This window comes from Xiphophorus hellerii, chromosome 3 (assembly GCF_003331165.1).
Source record: "Xiphophorus hellerii strain 12219 chromosome 3, Xiphophorus_hellerii-4.1, whole genome shotgun sequence".
Taxonomy (NCBI): Eukaryota; Metazoa; Chordata; class Actinopteri; order Cyprinodontiformes; family Poeciliidae; genus Xiphophorus; species Xiphophorus hellerii.
Window position 1 is genome coordinate 33,100,917 of NC_045674.1, and position 19,013 is coordinate 33,119,929.

Below are 19,013 nucleotides of genomic sequence, written 5' to 3' on the forward strand. Positions count from 1 at the left end.
GAACGGGTATATTCCAAGATGACAATGCCAGGATTCATCGGGCTCACATTGTGAAAGAGTGGTTCAGGGAGCATGAGACATCTTTTTCACACATGGATTGGCCACCACAGAGTCCAGACCTTAACCCCGTTGAGAATCTTTGGGATGTGCTGGAGAAGGCTTTGCGCAGTGGTCAGACTCTCCTATCATCAATACAAGATCTTGGTGAAAGATTAATGGAACACTGGATGGAAATAAATCTTGTGACACTGCAGAAGCTTATTGAAACAATGCCACAACGAATGCGGGCTGTAATCAAAGCTAAAGGCGGTCCAACAAAATATTAGAGAGTGTGACCATTTTTTGGTGGCGACTTTTTTTTTGGCCAGGCAGTGTATTAAAAATAACCTTAAATCTACCAGGTGTAAGAATGAAATGGGGCCCATGATTTATCATAACCTGACTGAATATCCAAGGATCTTGGAAGTTATTTCCTTCAGACAAATGAACCCAAAAGGCATAACTGCTGCAGTTCCTTGACTGGCTTATTAAAACTCTTTCAAGAAGTGAGTCATTGAGGTTCCCTGTGAAATGCTTTATTTTCCAACAGAAATATATCTTACATGTTCCAGAAAACTATTTTATAACCCTTATATGACAATTGTATAGTGTTTGATGGGCTGATACATCATGCTTTTGCTCCACAGTAGTTTTGTCTTGATTAAAAAAGAAACAGTCTTAGAGGCAGAAAAGCCAGTAATTCATAACCTATACTGATGTAAACCAGGGGGCAAGGGCATGGAGGGTGAGGAGGTGTTGACCCTGAGTAGGCAGCAAGTCTTGAACTACCAGTACCAGTACTTGCTGCTTGATGCACAGATCATGCTTCAGTCTCTGCCTTCGAATACCAACAGTGTCTTTTTTAGCTGTATTGCAGACAGGCAGTGACAGGTTGCCTGCTTTGTTTTCAAATCTTCTCATAGTCTTTTTAGAGATTTTGAGCTGTTGGAAAGCATTCTCATTGGATAAATGTTTACATTTCCTTATTTCCAGTATTGATTACTGTGATGATATAATTGGACTGGACTCTTAAGTCGGCAGTGGTAAGAGATCGCCCTGCAATCAGCGGATAACCGGTTCGATTCCCAGTCTGTCTGCCCTCGTCATTTGTGTCCCTGGGCAAGGCACTTCACCCACCTTGCCTTCTGGTGTTGGCCAGAAGGGCTGATGGTGCAATTTGCAGGCTGGCTTCTGTGAGCTTGCCCCAGGGCAGTTATAGCTACAATTCAGTAGTTTACCACCTTCAGCGTGTGAATGAACCCTTCGAGATTTCAGTTTGAGACATAAAGGGCATTATAAATTGATTATTTTTATTCACTCCCTTTTAGATGATGCCTCTCTCAATTTAATTTATTCCATCTGTTTGCCTTTTTGCATGAAACTGTCGCTTAGTATGTCTTTCTGGCTCACACACTTGGCTCTGGCTACAGTACAGTTCACATGCCGGGGGAGGAATTTGGCTCTAACATGATTCTGGGACACTACAGCAACAGCTGGCATTACTTGTGCAGAGGCTGTTGGTACTTGGCAGCACTCACTAGGACAAGGAGGAGTAACTGAGTTTCTTCACCCTAAGTAGAACTTTACAACAATAATTTCACCGGACTTAAACTCTTCAGAAAGTAAACTTTTTACCTGACATGACAAATACTGATTATTTTTTATTTACATTTGCTTCTTATGCATTTGATGAACATGGTAGAACCCTATATGTTACTCCACAAACTCTTTTATTATTTAAAGTATTAGGGAATAGTAATGACAGTAACAGTAATGTGGCTGTTTTTAAATGTGGAATAATAATTGAAAAAAATATAAGGTATAAGGTATTTGAGAGGTTGTGAATAAGACTGACATGACAATGTCATAAACATGACATAACACCTGTCATGAACATTAGTAAGTCTTCATGAATATTTATGACTGTTGTCATAAAGTGTCATTCGGTAAATCATGACACTTTTAATACAAAGTTGACATTATTCAAAATGTCTTTGTTATGACAACTGGACATTAACCTAGACAAAAATCTCTTCGTTATGACAACTTGAGATTAACCAAGGAATCGTGATCTGTCATAAATTTGTTATAAAAGTATTACCGACTAAACTTTAAAAATTATGTAGCTTTATCTCGTAATATTATATTGCTCTGCCATTTTGTTTAGTCTTAAATTTCTAATCTAATTGATCTGAAGTTTCACAGCAAGATGTCTACAAAGCACTTATGAACTTTGCATTTGAAACATTATCTAAGGCTGTTTTAAGTAGTGCAATACACCATCTCCACCAGTGAGAGGCAGCAGTGCACAAACAGGTGTGCAGTGTGTTGGTGAAGAAGAAATCTTCCATCTTGTGGGGCCAACCTAACACAAGTTATAACGGCCAGACCTCCTGTTTAAAAAGAAGCCGAAGTATGTCACCTACTACATATGAGATATGTTTCTTATTAACTTTGCATTTTCTTTGAGAAAATAACATTGATTATGTTATCTTTCTTTATAATGTTAACTATGAGCAATTCAAGCCAATGCTAGCGTGGTGTAAGTTAATGTTAGCTACAGTTATTAAACTCCATTACTGTAAGGTTGGAGTTACCTTACAGTACATTTTTTGTTTGTTTTTGTTCCTTTTTTGAAGTGACCTCAGTGGATTGAGTCATCACCCACTATGAGAATGTCCAGAAGAGATTCACCAAGTTTCAATTCATGAAAAGGCTTTCACCATGATAAACATTGACCACAACCATTGCAAGAACAGCTATAATTTCTGAGCATTTCCGGACACCTTTAAAGAGCTGCTTCCAGGAAATTAAGACAACAAAAAGATCTCCCTGTTATCAGAGCGTTACAGGAAGGCTATAACGAAGGAGATGGCTGACACAATCAAAGCAAAACATGTTAGGACTGTTGAAAGACGATATTTTCTTAAGTTAAAGAATAAGTAATTCTGTTTTAGTTTTTCAATCAGTATTTCAGAGTTACAATATACTGAACAGAAGATAAACCCTCTGTTTGAAGAACAAGTAACCCTTTGTTTTATTCCAATGTACAAAGGGTTCGTTCTACAGCTATCATGGTAGTTATAAGTAGTCCAATGTTTTCCACTTCAATTGAGGTAAGACTTAACATTAATGACTATGTTAATATAGCACTTGACACTGTAATGACACTTAATAACTGTTGCTACTTGTTTCACTTTATTTGAGGTAAAAATGTAACATTAATGACTGTTAATATAGCATTTGACATTGTAATGACAATGACATTTTCATAACTGTTGCTACTTGTTTCACTTTACTTGAGGTAAGAGTTAATATTAATGACATTGTAATAACACTTAATGACATCTTCATGACTGGTGCTACTTGTTCCACTTGATGTAAGAGAAATTATTAATGACTCTGTTATTAAATCATTTGAAAGTGTAATAAAGCTTAATGAAATCTTTATTGTTGGTCCTACTTGTTCCACTTTATTTCAGGTAGGGGAAATATTAGTTACTGTTTTGTTAAAGCATTTGACAGTGTCATAACACTTAATGACATTATTATGACATATTTATGACATATGATGATTCTTGCTTAATGTGAAGTTGTCATAACAGACATGTTTGTCTTCTAATGTCAAATTGTGATAAAGACATTTTGAATAATGTCAATTTTGTATTAAAAGTGTCATGATTTACCAAATGACACTTTATGACAATAGTCATAAATATTCATGAAGATTTACTCATGTTCATGACAGGTGTTATGTCATGTTTATGACAGTGTCATGACAGTCTTATTCACAACCCGTCAAATAAAGTGTTACCAAATATAATTAAAAATAGGAATGCTAAAATTACCAGCGTTCCTGGTAATACACTGATGTATGTGAGATGCAAGGTGATAAGTAAAAAATCTCAAAATCCACAAATTTATTTGCTGGAAACCACAGTAAATTGTTTAGCAGTGATTCCCAAATCTCTTCCTCCAGTCCTCCAGTCCTGATTCAAATGACTGCATGACCCCCTCTGCAGCCACTAAATGCTGCAGGACCTTGTTAATTACCCATTCATTTAAGTGCGGTAATTGGAAGTAAGGAGACACCTAAAACATAAAGGGCAGGGGTGCTTGAGGATAAGCTTTAGGAACCACAGATTAATAATGAGTGATAATGCTTTGCAAAAAATGTGTTTCATTCAAGCCTGTAAAATAACTTATATGGGAGGAATTCTTTTTATTTATTTTATCTTCAGCATTCCTTTGACACAGTGATGGGTTTCTAGTCTATGGTGGCTGTTAATATTCATTTTTGCGTGAAATAGCACAATATTAAAGTTTAATCATGTTGTTTATTGTATTTGTATACTGTCAGCAGTCCGGCTGCACAAATCTGTCCTACTCAGACGTCTTTGGCCCGCACAATTTGTGGAACATGCAGCAAATATAATCAGCACCACCTTTCTGGACTTTAGACCCAAGGCATCCAAACATGATCTTTGATATCTATTTTATTATTATTATTACTATTCTGTTACAGTTGTCTTGTTTCTATTCTAATTGTGTTGGACGCATTTTGCACTTGCAAAAAGCAGGTGAGTAATTATTTAGCAGCACATAAAGTATGTAAACAAGCAAATCTGAGGGCTGTTTCACAAAACCAGGATAGCGGGTTAAGCTGGGATTTTCCGGAAATCCTGGTTTAATGAAGCCTCTATTCAGTTTCACAAAAGAGGTAACGCATAAGTTACTGTTCCGATTTCTTGTATGAAGCTTCCCTGCTCCAGACCAGGCTAACAGCCAGGCTTAGCTAATCCTGGAGCCTTATCTGTTCAATCAGTGGCTACACAGAATCCAATGAGTTTTGTCCAAGATTTCGTTTTCTTATCTGTCTCTTTGATCTTTTTTAAAATCACTCAGCAATGACATACCACTAATTCATTTTGGTATTGAGTCAAATACTATTACTATTTTAACTTTATGACGTTAAAAAATACTATTATCAATTTTTAAATCACCCATACAGATTCTGCTATGTTTGATTGTGTTTTTGCAAACCAGTATTCTAAGGTTATTGCCGTGTTAAGGCGGTTGGACAATTGCCTGATAAAGAAACAAAGTTATTATTGTTAACAAGTCATATAAGTTGTAGCAAACTTTATTAATAAATTGTAACTTAACTTAAAAAAACTTTCCTAATGTAAATTAACTTTATTTTGGTATAATTAAGCACAGTTTAAATCACACAGTCAATCAATCAATCAATCAATCTTTATTTCAGACACAAAAGAGGTCCATAGTAAAACAAAAAGAAAAAAAAACAAAAAACAAAAAGAAACATGACAGTCACTGAGCCACAAATAAATGATGACGCCAATGTTTCCACAATCTTGAGAAAAATCTCGCTGTACTAAAAACAGGGTTTACTAAAATTGCTATTATATTATTGTATGACACGGGTAATCTACACATACATTTATACATGAGATTCCTGAGCGCAGCTGCACATGTGGGAACAGCGTTATGTGCAAACATGTGGCTGGCACTGCTCCATCTAGGCACTTTGAGTAGGATCCTCAGGCCATCATTGTATGCCACATAAAGTTTGTGCAGGCTACTTTTTTTATATCTTCGCCATAGATGGGCTGTGTAAAATGAAGTACAAAAAACTTTAAAAAGAGCTACCTTCACAGAGGATGAACACATACCAAACTTTCTGATCAAAATATTAGCCTGTGCATACATCATGCAATACTGCCTACAAATGTCACGATCATCAGATAGGTCATCAGTTATGTAATGTCCCAGATATTTAATTTCATTGCATATATTGAGGACAATGCCAGATAAAGAGAAGTCAGGGGTTATCAGATGCTTATCTGCTCTACTTCTAACAATCATGACATTGCTTTTCTTAGCATTATATTTGACATCAAAATCACATCCATATTGGGAGCAGACCCTTAGTAATTGTTGAAGGCCAGCACTATATGGGCATAAGATTACCAAATCATCCGCATACATTATGTGATTGATTGTGCGGTCACCAACTACACAGCCTGTTTTACAACAATTCAGGCGCTTTGATAGTTCATCCATATAGATGTTAAAAAGGTAAGGGGACAATATACTTCCCTGCCTTACTCCATTACCAACATTAAACGAGTCAGACAATGAGTTACCCCATTTGACATACATTAGTTGATGACCATACCAATAGACCATTATTCTAATTAGATATTTGGGTACACCTCTGCTTTCTAACTTGCAGAACAATTTTTGATGATTCACGCGATCAAATGCTTTAGAAGCATCAATAAAACACATAAATACTGTGGTGTTGCGCAAATTATACAAATCTAAAATCTCCTGTAGCACAAAAATACACATGTCTGTACCATGTTTGGGTTTAAAACCGAATTGATTATCAGAGGTCAAAAGAAACTCTTCCAGCCTATTTAGAAGGACTCTTTCAAAAACTTTCGACAAACTACTTGCTAAAGCTATGGGTCGGTAATTCTCCAAGGAGCTAATCTTACCCGCTTTGTCTTTAATAATGGGTACCAAAATGACAGATAACATTGATTTAGGTAGCAGACCATGTACTAGACAGCCAGTGAAACACATAGAGAGTAATGCACAGAGTTTTTTACTTGCATTTTTCAAATGCTCAGTGGATATGTTATCCATCCCACAGGCCTTATTGTCTTTCAGTGTCATAATTATATGATATATTTCTTGTGGGGATACAATCACATTCTCATTACTGTGAATGCTTCCTATGTCAGAAATGTCACTTTTGACACAATTAAACAGTGCACTGTAGTGCTCTTTCCATAACTGAGTGATTTCTTTTACACCAGTAACACCATCAATAGTAGATGGAAGTGACGTTTTACAGTTATTTACTTTCTTTATTTCTTTCCAAAAGTCCTTAACATTATTATTTCCTAACTTTCTAGCAAGAGAGTCAGACCTCATAGTATTTTCACGTCTCCTTATGAATCTTAAAAAATGTTTAAAATTAGCATTTGCTTGTTTTTTGTATTCAAACAAGGGGCCATGTCTCTGTTTACCTGCATCGACCCATGCTTTAAGAGCCCTTCTGGCCTCTGCATGATGTTCTTTTACATAGTCGTTCCAACCCGGCTTGGTGCTATGCAAGATGGTTTTATGCAGTGGCTTGCTTGAGATAAGGAGGGATTTCACAACATTCTCATACAGAGTACATAACTCAATGCCATGTTGAGGGTCTTTACAATTCATATCACGGCATGAGATTGCTCCCTTTGGTATGTATGTATTGCTGAACATGTCATTAGTTTGATAGCAATAATCTGATAGATCTTTTTCAGTCAAGTTATCCCATGCTATTTTTCCTGTACTTATATTATAGTCTACAGGCAAAACAGAAGGTATGCAATTCATGTTTACACATAAGGAGAATGGTATATGGTCAGTGGTGGCAAGGTCATAGTTGACACGAATTCCCAGAATGGAATCATGAGCATCAGCTGTACAGATACAATGATCTAACCAGGAAGTTGTATGCCATGATTCACTAATATAGGTGTAACTGTTGTTAGGCAAAAGTGCCTTACTAGAAAGAATTAAGGCATTACTGTGACAGAATTGCATTAAATGCGTAGCAAATGTAGAATGTTTATCTGTAACATCTGCATTTAAATCCCCCACAATAAAAAAACAAGTGGATAGATTATCTTGCATAAAAGACATAATAAAAGACAGTCTATTAAGAAATTCGTCTTCGTTTTGAGGACATTCATAAGGTGTGTATATGTTTAAAACAATAAAATGTTTGTCTCCACAAGTAAATTTCAGCCCTATGGCCCAATCCACACCCAGTCTAATCACATCAACCAGTTGATCATATTTTTTGTGCCATAATATTGCAACACCACCGGCTATCCTTCCCCGAATTATTCTGGTGCTAAGGTCGGTAGTGGATTCACCAGCGCCGTAGAAATCTTTGTGTATGCAATTCAGCTTCTCCAGGTCCTGTTTAGCTAAGAATGTCTCCTGCACACACAGTATATCACAAGTCTCCAGTAATTTGTCCACCACAAGGCGACGCGCTCTGTCTGTTTCACTGTGTCCAACACGCAGACCTCGCGCATTATATGACACAATATTAATATCAGTCATTTATTTATCAGGATCTGCGTGGCCGTTGCTCATTTGCGGTGCTACAGATGCAGATACGTTGTCTTGCTGCAGTATACCAGTCACAGTATTTTAAAACAAGTACATCATGAACATACATTTTGTCGTTATCAAAGTGGGTGCTAATAAGATACATTTATAAGCTTTGATAGGTTTATTTTAATTCCTAACTTGCAAAGATTCAACCAGAGACATAATTGTCTTTTCTGCAGAAAAGGAGAGACTTGAAAACAGACGCGAAGAATCGCTGTAAAACACTGTCTGGGATCAACTCTGCCCGATCTTTGTCTGCATTTGGCTTTATTAGAAAATACAAGGAAGGAGGTTGGGCTTTTTCACAGTCACACAAAGAATTTGACCAATGACCTTTTTCTACAGGGTGTTCTGGAACCTTCTGTGGGCATGCCCTTAAAAGGGCATATGGCTGCCCACAACTAATCAGTTACACATGGAGCTGATAACACAGGAATGTGCAACCGTCTCTAGCCTCCAGGCAAACCTCCTAAAAATGGTTAATAGTGTTTCACAGAAGAAAAGGAGTCAAGTAAACATCACACAAAATAATAATATGAAAACATAACCTTTCAAATAAACTCACAAGTAAATGAACTTAGATAATTATTCTAACAAGCTTTGTAAATTATCTTCTTCCCTTCAAAACAAGAGCATCACAACTCAAACAGGAAGTTAACCATATAAAACTAAACAAAGATCACATAGGTCTTATTCTTTTTGAAATATTAGTAAGTCATTTGCATATTGTAGTCAACATTTTATTTACGTACTTCCCAAACACTGCAAAATGTTCTTATTCTTGGGGCTTGCCGTGTTGTAGGGGATAGCGCGACCCATGTTTGGAGGCCTTGAGTCCTCGACGCGGCCGTCGCGGGTTCGACTCCCGCATGTCTTCCCCCATTTCCTTCCCCCTTTCCTGTCAGCCTACTTTCATATAAAGGACACTAGAGCCCACAAAAGACCCCCTGGAGGGGTAAAAAAAAATTTTAAAAAGTTTTTATTCTTAATCTTTTCCTGTTGTCATTCTGTATAAGATGTGGGACAAAAAGAGTAACATGAATGAATTTGCTGTCAGATACACACAATATAATATTCACTTCAATTGTTCATTTATTAGGTTAAAGTTGTTTATTTGAGAAAATGACAGATATGATTATGATGTTTTTTTTAGTTAAGAATTGTTTGAAAATGTATTTTTTGGGGCTAATTACGTATTTAATTGATCCGCTATCGTTTGCTGTAGCACCAGTTTTTTTATTTAGTGTAAAGTGCTTGAATTCCTCATAATCCTCAATCAAAAGTGTACTTTTGATAACGACAAAATGTATGTTTGGTGTGAGTTGTGGCGTACGCAATTTATCTAGTGTAGCATCAGTGATTGATCTCATCAAAGGGATTCAGGATTAGTTGAACATGTTGGCTTAAATATGTTATAATTTTCCTATAAACTAAGAGATTGCTGTTTATGATATGCTGAAACTCATAATTACTTCAAAAAATTACATCTTTTGTTATATATATCACCCATGGAGGTCACCATTTTTTCACTGATGGGTTGATGACCATTAATGGTCCATTCTGTACTGGAATCTGCAGAGTAAACATACGAAGGCTCACTTTAACCGAGTAGTTGTTTATCATGTTGACTTTTACTGGTGTAATTTTAGATAATACCACACTGTATTGGCTGCAATTTTAAAAAAAGGCAAAGAAAAAATAAGGTGAATCTGAATAATTTCCCACATGAAAGAAAAAAAGAATGCAGTGCCACAGCCAGAGAGGAAAACAACTTCCGAAGGACCTAATCTGTACGCTAATCACTCGATTGATTGACAGATGGCATAATGTCAATTTTAACCAAATGCTTGCAAAAATAAAACCTTCTAAAAGCCTCTAGAACAATAATAAAAAGGAATAATAAAAAGGACTTATGCTCAGTTTGTTCTCACTGAAGACATAGACATGTTGTAGCAAACATGCATTTTGTAGAGAGAAAGATCTAATGAGCATAAAAAAATTATATACACAGCCAAAGGTTGGATGGTTTTGTACTTTTCATAGACATATGAAAACACAGACCCAATCACTGAAAAGGCACCAATCCCATGTTTAAAATTCTTTCATTTGATTAGAAATAATTTCACTTTCTCTTCATATTTTGTTTCAGCGATGTGTGAGTTTTAGGCTCCTGTGTGCAGATTTTCCTGGGGAAGGCTAAATGTTAGTGCTGCCTGCAGACAGCAGCAGCACCCACAGTGGATTAATGACTTTCACCCCTGTGGCTTGCTGCTTAGACAGCCGTCCCCTGAGATGCTCTCCAGCAAAAGTACAGCTGTAATCTGGATTTCTAAAATGGATCAGACAACACTGACTCATAACCCTCTTTGCAAAATACCACCCTAAAACACCTGCCCTAATGCTTTCCCTCCTCCACCATTTGTAAATGCCACATCAACATCTCTGCTTCCAAAGGAAAGTGGATGGTGGTCCTGTGATAGCGATATTTCAGTCAGAATAAGGTGTATATTCAAGCAAAAAGACGGGGCAGTATACAGTGATGATATGAAAGGCTGAAAGGAATTTACAGTGTTGATCTGCTAAGTCTGTTGCTGTGAATCTGAATGAGCCACTGTATAGAGCAGTATATACATACAGTGCCTTGCGAAAGTAGTCGCCCCCCTTGAACTTTGCAACCTTTTGCCGCTTTTCAGGCTTCAAACATAAAGATCTAAAATGTTTATTATTTTGTGAAGAATCAACAACAAGTGGGACACAATCGTGAGGTGGAACGAAATGTGGGATCATTATCTTGTTGGAAGACAAATCTCCGCCCCAGTCTCAGGTCTTTTGCACACTCCCACAGGTTTTCTTCCAGAATAGTCTTGTATTTGGCTCCATCCATCTTCCCATCAATTTTAACTATCTTCCCTATCTCTACTGAAGATAAGCAGGCCCAAACCACGATGTTGCCACCACCATGTTTGACAGTGGGGATGGTGTGTTCAAGGTGATGAGCTGTGTTGCTTTTACGCCAAACGTACCGTTTTGCATTGTGGCCAAAAATGTTTGGTGTGTCTCCCAGGTGGCTTATGGCAAACTTTAAATGAGAATTTTTATGGATATCTTTGAGAAATGGCTTTCTTCTTGCCACTCTTCCATAAAGACCAGATTTGTGCCATGTACAACTGATTGTTGTCCTATGGGCAGACTCTCCCACCTCATCTGTAGATGTCTGTAGTTCATCCAGCATGGCCATGGGCCTCTCGGCTGCATCTCTGATCAGTCTTCTTGTTCGAGATGAAAGTTTAGAGGGACTGCCGGGTCTTTGTAGATTTGCAGTGGTCTGATACTCCTTCCATTTCAATATGATCGCTTGCACAAACCTTTTTGTATCCAAAACCAGCTTTAAACTTCTCCACAACACTATCTCGGACCTGCTGGTGTGTTCCTTGGTCTTCATGATGCTCTCTGCGTTTAAACACAACCCTGAGACGATCACAGAGCAGGTGTATTTATACAGCCACCTGTGATTGCACACAGGTGGATTCTATTTATCATCATCAGTCATTTAGGATAAAATTGGATCATTCATAGATCCTCACTGAACTTCTGGAGTAAGTTTGCTGCACTGAAAGTAAAGGGGCCGAATAATATTGCACTCCCAACTTTGCAGTTTTTTATTTGTTATAAAAGTTTTAAATATCCAATAAATTTCATTCCACCTCACAAGTGTCCCACTTGTTGTTGATTCTTCACAAAATAATAACAAATATTAATATTTATGTTTGAAGCCTGAAAAGCGGCAAAAGGTTGAAAAGTTCAAGTGGGCCGAATACTTTCTCAAGCCACTGCAGTGCAGTGTACTGTCTGGTATATGTTTTAGTATACCAGACGTGTGTCTGGAATATGATAGATAGACAGATAGATAGGTATCATGTTGTGACTATGTTTTCTTTGGTTGGTTGAACATAATCCTGCCTAGGATCAGTAGCTGTTAGCGATCAGTAGCATAGAAAGAATAGACACCTCATGGACCGCTCTTGCCTATTGTCGCTGATGAGATCTAGGGCGGCCGTCTTGGGGCGGTCGACCGCTCCACTCAGTGTTGTATGTTTGACAGGAGCAATGAAGTATCAGCGCATTTAATCGATCATAACTCGCATTAATTTAATTCATTTTACTTTTTTTTTAAACAAGACTTTTTAATTACTTATAAAAAAAATGTTACATTCTCAATTCAAACCCAATATTTAGTACATTAAGTCAAACAATGTTTTCCAGTACAACCAAACAAACCAGTTGAACAAGAACATCCGAACATCTTGGCATGCTGAAATCCTAATAAATCTTTTCTCCACAGTTTAGAGGGATTAAAAAATATTAATAATCAAATAAAATAAAGGAAATGTATTTCTTTTGCAACTTATGTCTACATATTTACAGAGGAATATGTTAAACACGCACTCACACACGCGCGGCAGATGTTGCGTCTGCCGCCCTCCTCCTGAGCTCCGCTCTCCTTCTGGGCACGGAGGGTAATGGACCTTACCACAGGGGCCGCTTTTCATGGACCTTACCACAGGGGCCGCTTTTCATGAACCTTACCACAGGGGCCGCTTTTCATGGACCTTACCACAGGGGCCGCTTTTCATGGACCTTACCACAGGGGCCGCTTTTCATGAACCTTACCACAGGGGCCGCTTTTCATTGGCTGACACACAAGTTTGTGTGGGTCTCTTTGTGGGGACTTCCCATTAACTTCCATTCATACAGCCAATCTTACCCTTATCCTAACCCTATCTCTATCCATTACATGCCAGCCCTAACCAAAACTCAACTCACACCTTAGTCCTAAATCTAACCCTTGACCCAAAAACAGCGTTTCCCCTTGTGGGGAAATGCTGTTGAGGTTGTAATATCTCAACATATTACAAACAAACACACGCACACACACATAAAATATGTATAGATTATTTAAGATAAATTATGGTCAGAACAGAGGTCGCGCTAGACTTTTTTGTTCTCTGTCATTTTGACTGACAGCATTAAAAAAATCGGTCATGTTCTATTTTTCCCGTCAAATTATAATCATATTAACATGTTATGATTATGTTAATAGGCCATATTTTAATTATTTATTTGTATTCATGTAGTTGAACAGTGAATTCAGATCCCATCACACATAAACGCATCTGGCTTTTTCTCCGTAGTGACAAAAACCACTGACGGTGGCTCCAATAACTTATAATAAATTAAATTAAACGACTTCAATTAAATTACCAGCACTTCACCTGCTGGGGTCTGAATACACAGTGCCTCACAAATTCCTTCAGAGAAATCTGCGCTAGTTCATCGGTTAGTTGGATCTTATCCTAACCGATCAATTGAACTTTTTTTTTTTTTTTTACCTTGTGTGCGGTCCGGTCCGAAACGGACAGATGTTACATCTGCCGCGCTCCTCCTGAGCGCCGCTCTCCTTCTGGGCACTGAGGGTAATGGACCTTACCACAGGGGCCGCTTTTCATTGGCTGATGCCCATTCTACGTGGTAGCACCACTACAACATGCGTGGCCGCCTCACAAACACATGCTTCCCGTTAGCTAAGTACAGCGTAATGGCAGAACTGATACAACTTCTACACCTTGAAGCCTGTCTGCTACACAGTCTTAGGCTACTATAGCTAAACTGATCAATATCCAATGTGTACTGTATCTGACATACATTAAAGATTTTATTTTAGCAGAAAAGGCTTTGGACTAAACTGTTACTCGTGTTAGCCACTCTAGCACCAAGTACAGTGTATCAGGTCTACAGTAGGCACACTCAAACATTTGCCAACAAACCACAGGAATCACCCACTGATTTCAAAAGTAGCCTACAAAACGATGAATGCCCGACTTACCCAACCTTGCACGGACAATAGGCATCAGTGATCTTGTCCACAGCTATATTGATGTAGAGGGTGTGTGGATCTGCCGTTTTCCTCATCGAGCGAAAGCATTTTGCTGTGACGTGCACAATGTTGGAGGCATCGCGTGGCTCAAACACCTTGATCTCATCCGAAAAAGATGACATGAACTTCTTAGTTCCTCTGTCCATTGTAGTAGCTGATATATTGTGAAAATCCGGTAGAAATGATGCACTAATGGAGCCAGAAATACACTGCAGAGAATCAGTCGAAATGGTAGACGCCATGTTTACATAGAAACAACGGGCCGCAAGGCTTTGTTTGTGAGACTTGCGGCCACTAGGTCCATGTCTTCCAGCTCCGATTGTTAAACGCTGGTTGAGTAAAGTTTAATTCTTCGCAGCGGCAGAGCCGCATGCATTGGTGGTACAGCAGAATGTGCATGGTACGGTCTAATTAACTTCTCCACCTTTATTTATTTATTTCCTCAAGGTAAAGAACAGGTGTTCTGTTCATCTGTGCTACCCGTAAATCCGTCCTACTTTGTGGTAATGCGCATGAGCACATCGATGCTACGTCACATACTGCTTACTCAGCAGATTTCTTATAAACACGTCCTACCTGTGGAAGTTTCCTTTCATTTCATCGAAGATTAAGGTAAGCTTTATTTAATTTATTTAATACCCGGCTTTCATTAAGCTGCTATATTACTTCATGTTTTTACTTTACATGACAGGCAGCTTATAAATGGCTTTAGTTTGCCGTCTGCAAAGTGGTTACTACTATAAACAAGTCATTGTTTGGCAGTTAATCAGGACAAAATACATTGTTTTTTGGGCTATTTTGTCCCTATACTTTAAAATATTTTAGTTTAATAACACTCTTTATTACTAAACCTTACTAAATAGATGTTGGTAGTGATACTATGTAGAATTGAAGCTGTGTAATATTAGTGTACATGAATCATATCCTATCATTTCAGGAACACAATGACCTGCGCAGTTTGGTGGACACGTGGCTGCGCTGCGTTTGGTAAAGTCTGTCATACAACGTATTAATGCGCAAAAAAGAGTTGCGGTGATCTGTATTTGTCTGTGTTTAATTTAATTCCAATAAAAACGTGTTTCCCCTGTCTAATACTGTTTTATTCTTACAAGCACCTTTGTATTTAACATATTTTTAACAGGTAGAATATTCTAGTAAAAGGATTAGTGCATACATCTATAGCTTTTCATTTTAACCGGGTAGAATATTCAGATAAAGGAAGTGATCTTCTTGTGGTTTTGTCATGTATATAAATTGGTCCAATGCTAAGCTAAGCATAACTCCTAAGCTTCCACTTCAGTCCCGTCACTCAAATAATGTTATCCAATATATTTAACATTAATACAACCCGCTCTAGTTTTCTGTTTGTAAACATGACGGTAGCAGTTTTGGACGTGTAGCACTAACAGATAGACTTAGCTATCTATCCGTACTACGGTAGGAAAATCTGACCAGGTAGCACAGATAGTCAGAACAACGGCTCCTCTGTTTAGACCAGTGGTTCCCAAAGATTTTCTGGGCCCCCCTATGGATTACAATAAAATCCCCCCCAAAAAAGAAATAAAAAATCAACTGGGCACAAGTATTGTTCAACCAGACATAAACCTATACACATATTTTGTTTTCAAACTCCACTGAAGTTTATTTCACACTTCAGGACACACTACAAACCATCTTTTCAGTGAAACACTTTTGTGTAACTGTTTTTTTTTTGTTTTGTTTTTTCATTCATCCACACCGCTTCCCTCGCTCCCCCCTGCCGCAATGGCATGGTGCCCCCCCTAGGGGGCGCGCCCCACAGTTTGGGAACCACTGGTTTAGACTATAAATGGATTAACACAATGTTGCATTCTCTTTAGTTTTCTCTCATCTGTAATGGAGACTGGAATTAAACGTATCATTTCTACCAAAGGTTTTGAATGACCTTCCTAACCAGACGCTCCAAAGCTTCTGGTCCATAACTCTTTAACACGCTGTCAGCTCCCGGCCAGAAAGACGCATTTATTTCAGTGTCCATGAGATGATATTCAGAAAAGATTTTTTCTTATTAACTGATTAACTGATTTTAGTTGCCTCTGCGATGAAATTTTTACGCAAAGTCAATAATGTCTAACCATGTGCACCAGAAAGGGCTGTTAATTCTAACCTGCCAAATGACCGACAGCCTTCAAATTTTATAGTCATTAAAAAAAGTAACCGGTCAAATACAGAAAATATTCCATTAATGCGACCTCTGGGTCAGAAGGCACTCTGCAAGTGTCTCCACTTTGGCATGCTGGAAGTGGAAGTCCTTCATTTATTTTACTTTTTAATACGACCAGGGTTGCACCAAGATTTTATTGGTCCTTAGTGAGAATTATTATAATTTAAGGCCACGCTCTTCCTGTTAAGAAAGTCACTTCCAACAGTGTTACAGTACAGAGGAGACCAAGTTTAATTGGTCGAGCTTAAAAGCAAAAAGTTATAATTGGTTAATTATTTGCTGAGATGTAATTTTGAACAGACACAAAGATTAAACTCATAGTTAAACTCATGTCATATCTGGCATCAGATATGACATCAAACTACAAAAATTTAGTTTTTGCACTTTTACAAAGTAAACTTGCTGAATACTTTAAATCCTAAGTTTAAATGTTAAAGCATTGCCATTGTCAACTGATTGCAGTCCTAGTTTTGTCGTATTTTTATTTGTGATAATCTGCAGTCAGCAGGATACTTTTCCTTTCTTATAACTAGTTTCTGATCACGTTTTGTCAGCTTCAGTCGGAGTCTTTGCTTTATAACCCTGGTCAAAATAACATGTTTTTATTTTAAAAAGATTAGCATATTGTGTTTTGTCACTTGTTTTATTGTTAGACAGCCTCAAACAATAAAACAGTCTACAGTATATTATGAGATTAAAATAACCATCTATTTTTGCACCAATATACTGTATCTGTTTGTGCTGTAAAGTGCCCTGAAATTACACTTATTTCTCTTGTACCACTTTATTATGCCAACCAACATGTTTACCACGTTGCTGTTGTACATACTGACATTTTGAAATCCCCCCAAAATGGCAAAGTGTTGGTCTTTAACATGCTTCAAAAGGTTTTGAGTATTATTCCTCCGTAGCCACCAGTTTGAAGCACAGCCAGCATAACCGCTTATCAACAACCTTTGGCTTTTCCTGTTTCAGGCTCACTGGCAAAATACTAATGAATAATGTTTTTGACCGCTTTTTATTTTTTCCAAATGTTTTTCTTTTGATGTACTGTCATGTTGGCGTAGCTATAAACTTCTAGCACAGATTTATTTGGAAGCCATTATTGTTCAGGTGAGTCCCTGCAAGGTCGTGGAAAGAGTGGATGTTGACCTAAAAGTTTCACAGTTTATTTCAATATTATTGCAAGTATTTATGAAAAAACTCATTTGTTTAATGTTGATTAAATCAGACTATTGAACATTTGGACAACTCTAGTGTGTTTAACACTTTTTCCTGAGATATTTCTGTGTAAATATATTATATTTCGTTGCTTGTACTTGTGACGGTGCAATGACAATAAAGTTGAATTCTATTCTATTCTAGATGGTAAAGCGGCATATTTTATTATTACCTTTAACTTGAACTTATTTACCTTCAATTCAGATTTTCTATTTACTTCATTTTTGCTGTTCTGGGTCATCTAAACAACCAAATATGACCTGGGACCACTTAATAAGTAGACTTTCAGAATCATTTCTATAATATTCAACATGTAGGCCTGTTTCTTTAAATAATGTTATCTCCAGTATTCCATACTTGTACATCTGAAAAAGGGATATATCCCTACAATTCATTTAATAAGCAATTTTTAAAAACCTGCCGGTTCATTTTGCTACAGAGCCATCTTTATGCTCACTTTGGGTTGGTGGTTTCCACATAAAATATTTAGTGAGTTCGTTTTTCTGTGGCTCAGACTTGCATGTACATTGCACAGCCATAAGCTCATGCAAACCTTTTCTTGTGCAATGTTTACACAGTCGATGCTCAGAGCCCACCCTGGCAAAGAAACTTTGCAGATCTGCAAAGTAACGCTCTGAGGGTCCTTACAGCAGATTTCTTTCTATGCTCATTATCTGCTTGCTGGGAAAAACTCATCAGATTCACTTGAGTGTTAAGACTATTAGTCCTCCTGACAGTGTGTCTTAGTCACGGCACAGTGGATTCTGCTGCTGAAGCAATATGGCAGAGCTCTGTTCCCAGTCATGTCTGCAGTCCATTCGAGGTCCCGCCATTAGGATGCCTGACAGTCTGAGGCTTTTTAATTAGCAAAGCACTGCATAAAGACTTAAAACTCATTTGTGTTTCTTTGAGCAAGAACAAATGCAGCAGTGTGAGTTTTATTTTCCTCCTCCTCTCATTTGGTTGTGGACTCTTAAAGTTCAATCTGACCTAATGGTCTGGTAGTCATAGCACTGCAGAAACCTTGGTCAGATGGGATGTGACACATACTCAGCACAACCTGACAGCCAGCTGGACATACTCAGGTCGATGGGTGATAGATTATTTGATTATGATTTATTATGATATTGATTTTAATTGTTATTTCATCCTAGCATTTAGTACAATGAGGGGACTAAAGGGTCAAATGCATGCTATTTTCAGGACATTTTTTAAAACAGTCTGTTAAATTATTTTATTGTCTGCCATGACCAAATTTACTGGAAGTATAAAATATCTTCTAGATAAACCCATCTTAGAAGATTTTCAGATTTAGAAGAGGTGTGGGATTCTGTCGAAAGAGGCGGAGAACAGAGTTTGCTCACATTCACAAAGCACTATAATAACAATAACTACATTTAGTTTTATGTAGTC

The 19,013-nt window shown here is 37.6% G+C and overlaps 1 protein-coding gene across 5 annotated transcripts in view; it reads left to right on the forward strand.

The window, feature by feature from the left end:
* grik2 (glutamate receptor, ionotropic, kainate 2) overlaps positions 1 to 19,013 on the forward strand; it is a 445,844-nt gene that overhangs the window by 225,179 nt on the left and 201,652 nt on the right. The gene's annotated exons all lie outside the window — the stretch shown is intronic.